A 5,367-nucleotide genomic window follows, 5' to 3' on the forward strand; every position below is an offset into this window, starting at 1 on the left:
TTTTTCATATGCCTGTTGGTCATTTGTATTTCCTCTTTGGAGAAGTTTCTTTTTAGCTCTTCTGCCCATTTTTTGACTGGATTATTTTCTTTTTTTTTTGTTGAGTCTCATCAGCTCTTTGCAGATTTTTGTGATCAGTCCTTTTTCATTAGTGTTGGGTACAAAAATGTTCTCCCAGTCGGTGGTGTTTCTCTTTGTTTTGGTTATTGTCTCTTTTGCTGTGCAGAAGCTCTTTAATTTGATGTAGTCCCAGCTGTTGATCTTTGCCTTCACTATCACTGCTTTGGGTGATGTGTCTGTAAAGATGTCTTTGAGGTGCATGTCATGTAGAAAAACACTAATTTTAGATATTGGGCAGTGGCTGGTAGAGGATTATTATTATTCCTTCCCCCTCACCCTCACCCCCCGCCACCCCTGTTGAAAAGTCCTTATCTGCTTCTCTTTACAGAAAGAGAAGAAAAATGTAAACCACAACCAGGAGAAAAAGTCAATCAATAGAGTCAGGGCCAGACATGACAGAGATAATATAAGTAGAAGACAAAGACTTTAAAACAGGGGCCTCCTTGGTGGCTCAAGGGGTTAAGCACCACACTATGAAGCAATCTGCAGCCTCTGCAGCACCAGTTCGATCCCAGGCTGGCCAGGGAGCAACCCACATGGTGCAGTCGACCTCTCCTGTCTCGCCCGCTGCTCCCCTCAGCAGTGTATTTCAGTCAGTCTGCCTGTTCTGTTTCCTACTCTGTCTCTGGTGAATCCTCTCACCCCCCACATCTCTGGCCTGTACCCCAGCTCTTGTGTGCGTAAATAAATAAATCTTTTAAAAAAAACAACAGTTAACAGTTATTTTACATGTTTAAGGATTAGAAAAAACAAGATCCAAATAAGAAGGTAAATGGAAGCCATGTCAAAAAAATTAATGAGCTTTCTAGAGAAATCCAGTGTCTAACATAAAAGTGAACTGGATCAACTTACTATAACATCCGAAAATAGCCAAAATAAATAAATAAATAACCCAGTGAAACTGAAGACACGACAGGGATAAATTTCAAAATGAAGCATAGGAGGAATGCTAAAAAATGGTTAACTGAGCCATCATCACTGTAACAAGATAGAAAATGGTTTAACACAGATCTAGAAAAAAAGGAGAACTGAAAAATTATTGAAAGAAATAATGACCAAAATTTTACATACCTGATAAGCTAAATAACATCATATATGACAAACAGATAAAACATCAAGTCACATCATAATCAAAAGTTGAAGACTGGGCCTCCCTGGTGGCGCAGCGGTTGAGCGCTGGGTTGCGAAGCTGCCGGCAGCCTCTGCAGCGCTGGTTCGATCCCCGGCTACCGGCGAGGGTCCCACATGGCGTGCAGACCTCTCCTGCTGCCCGCTGCTCCCCTCAGCAGTGCATTTCATCAGTCTGCCTGTTCTGTTCCCCGCTCTGGCTCTGGTGAATTCTCTCACCCTCCCGCGCTTCTGGCTGTACCCAGTGCTTGTATAAATAAATAAATAAATCTTAAAAAAAAAAGTTGAAGACTAGGGAGAAGAGAATATCTTAAAGGAGTCAGAGAAAGAAATGGATATTTGCCTACAAAGGAGTAAAGATAGAAGTGATCACAGACTTTTAAAAGAAATAGTAGAAGTCAGACTCCATTGAAGAAATCATCTCAAATTTTTGACGTAGTCTAGAATTCTATATCTCATAAAATATCATTCAGAAATGAAGGAGAGATAAATATTTTTGGGAAAAAACTGATAATTTTTGTCAGTACATATGTACTACAAGAAATCCTAGAGGATTTCTCTCAGATAAATGGAAAATGATAACAGATGAACGCATGGAAGACCAATACAAAAAGTATATATGAGGTAAAGATTTAAAAGTCTTTAAAACATAATTGATAATTTAAATTATAAAAACTATGATAAATTTTACAACACACATAGAAGGAAAAATATGGACCTACACAAAAATAGGCGATGCTACTTGAATGCAGACACAACTTAAAGATGCTTATTGTAAACTTATAGCAACCAATAAAAATCTTAGAAATAGAAGAGCTATTATTTCTTTTTTTTTTTTTTAATCTTAAATTTTATTTTTATATTCCCCCATACAATTGCAAACGCCCCATTCTGACCCCAATCCTTCCCCTCCCGCCCCCACCCCCCAAAAAGTGTCTCTGGTTCATAGTTTTTTGTTGATTTTGATTTTCACTTTCTTATATTCATTTTCCTGGTCCCTTATTTAAGTTTTCTAGATTCCTGCTATGAGTGAGACCATCCGGTATTTTTCTTTCTCTTTTTGGCTTATTTCGCTGAGCATGATCCCTTCCAGGCCCATCCATGTTGCTGCAAATTGCATGTGTTTATCTTTTTTGAATGCTGAGTAATATTCCATGGTATATATGTACCACATCTTCTTGATCCAGTCATCTACTTTTGGGCATTTGGGTTGTTTCCAAAGCTTAGCTATTGTAAACAGTGCTGCTATAAACATAGGGGTGCAGGTGCTCTTTGGAATGGATGTTTCTGTGTCCTTTGGGTAAATACCTAGGAGTGGAATTGCTGGATCCTATGGAAGCTCTATGTTTAGTAGGTCCAGAAATCTCCACACAGCTCTCCATAGTGGTTGGACCAGTTTGCACTCCCACCAGCAGTGCAGAAGAGTTCCTTTTTCTCCACATCCTCGCCAACATTTGTTGTTGCTAGTTTTTTTAATATGTGCCATTCTCACTGGTGTGAGATGGTATCTCATGGTAGTTTTGATTTGCATTTCCCTGATTGCAAGTGATGTTGAACATTTTTTCATATGTCTGTTGGCCATTTGCATTTCCTCTTCAGAGAACTTTCTTTTTAGCTAGAAGAGCTATTATTTCAACAGTGGAAAGAGTGTGATATCTAAAAACACTGAATCCAAAAAAAATAAGCCAAGGGGGAAAAGGAAGCAAATACAAAGCGTGACAAATAGAAAATAAACAGCCAGTTGGTAGTCTTAAGCTCAACAATATTGATAATTAATTGAATTAATTAAAGGGCAGATATGGAGTTGCCTCAGGCTGTCATCACCCAGAGCATCCAGGAGTCAAATCCATGTTGTTTTCCCCACTCACCCCTGGTGTCACTGAGATGCTGTGGTTTAATCTGCCGTGAACTATTTGGGTGAGTCAGTGCTGCAAAAGGAGCAGCAGCAGCAGCCAACCTGGCTTGAGAGAAACGTATCCGTAAATATCAGCCCTGTGCCTCTTAGAAAGTCGACTGTGAAGGGAAGCCCGGGGACCTGTTCTCACTCACAACAGCCCCACAGTGAGGATAGGATGATACCCCAGGGGCCTAAAAGTTGCTGTAGAGATGCAGGAAGTGATTTATGGAAACTACAGTGAGTCTCTTTATGATCAATTGGACACAGAAGGTCAAATGCCAGACAAGGACCAAGAAGTAATCTAAGACAGGAGTCAGCAAACTAGGGTTCATGGCCCAAATCCAGCCCATAAAATCAAAATTATTTATACCCTGAACTTTTACAGAAAACATAGACGCTGCCTGGTCCAGGGTGATCAGGCAGAAGTTGACTCCAGGAGAGACCTGGCCAGCTCCATATTTCCCTACATTCTCTCGGAAGCTCTTGGTGGCATAGTGTCTGAAATCAGAGTTCCTAGTAAGCTGTCTTGAGGTCCTGTTCTCCTTGATACCTCTCATAACAACATCTCCCTTTAAAGTCCCTGAATCTGACCCACCTTCCAGAATAGTTATTTGCCCCTTGTTTGTCAGATCTGGTTCATCTCTACCCCTATTAAAGAAAGACATAATGGGGCCCCCCTAGTGGTGCAAGGGGTTAAGACTGAGCACTATGAAGCTATTGGCAGCCACTGCAGCTTGAGTTCAATCCCTAGTCAGGGAGCTGACATCGTGCAGGAGATCTCTCCTGTCTCCACAGCTGCTCCCCTCAGCAGTGTATTTCAGTTAATCCGCCTGTTCTGCTTCCCACTCTGTCTCTGGGGAATCCTCTCACCCCCCACACCTCTGGCTTCCACCCCAGCTCTTGTATGCATCAATAAATAAATCTTAAAAAAATAAATGATGAAGTAAAACACAGTTGTCAAAATGGGGGGAAATAAAAATATTTTTCCTTAAATGTAAAGTAATAGATAGGTTATAATAAAAAAGTAGAAGACATAACAGTCAAATACTATTCACAAAAAACTCAGGAAGGGCTTTATTGTATTAGAAAAAACATAAACTTCAGGACAAGAAATTTACTAGTTATAAAAAGGGGGCTTTTAATGATCAAGGGGTGAATCCATTAAGAAGTGACAATCTGAAAAGAGTATACACCGAATAACAGAGCTTCAAAGCACAAGCTGAATAAACAGAAAATCGATAGTCATAACAATACTTTTCCAGTAACAAACAGAACAGAGCAAAAACATATTAAGAATATGGAAAAATTAATACTATCAACCAACTTGACATAATTGACATTTACAGAACGATTCTTTCAAAAATAGCAGGCACATTCTTTTTGGATGCATGTGATAAATTCTCCATTAAACAACTCTCCATAAAGTTAAAAAGTTCAAATATTACAGAATATAGTCTTTGACCAAAAATAAGGAAACTAAAGTAGAAATCAAGAGTATTTACAAATTTACCTGTAAATTAAGAGATACATTTTTAAAAAGTAACTGATAAGTAATCACCAAAGGAAATCAGAAAATGTTTTGAAGTAAATGAAAATACAGACCAAGATAAAAGATTGGGGCTACAAAACACTACTTAAAAGGAAATATAGAGTTTTAGTTGTGTCTATTTGAGAAGAAAAACTCTAAAATTAGTGCCTGAAAATTTTCACCTTAAGTTAAAGGACAGGTTATTAAACATGAAAGAAAAAGAAGGAAAAGAAGGAATAAAAAATAAGAAAGGACAAAAATCAGTGAAAGACAAAACAGCCAAATAATAGAGAAACTTAGTAAAGCCAAAATGTCAACAGAATATCAATAAAATTAAAAATATCTTTAGCTTGAGGACTCGAGAGCAAACGAAGAATAAGGAGCACCAGGAATGATGGCGCCTGTGGTGAGCAGCCTCAAAATGGCCTGTGATGGTGCCTCAGGATTCGTGCTATTGATTATTTGCTCATTCCACAGGTACAGGGGGAACAACATTCCCAGAAACATATTGTGGAAATGACCAAGTGTGACTCCCGACTCCCAAAACTCTGTCTTAAAGCCATATGACTTTACCACTTTACCCCTTCTACCACTGGATCACTCATTGTAGGAAAAATCAGCGTCTAGTCATGTTCACAAAGAAGCAACCTAATGGCAAAGTACTGAGGTTTCCTGCAAGAAACCACTATTAAAG

This window comes from Talpa occidentalis, unplaced genomic scaffold (assembly GCF_014898055.3).
Source record: "Talpa occidentalis isolate TD23 unplaced genomic scaffold, MPIMG_talOcc4v2.1 talOcc4.4, whole genome shotgun sequence".
NCBI lineage: Eukaryota > Metazoa > Chordata > Mammalia > Eulipotyphla > Talpidae > Talpa > Talpa occidentalis.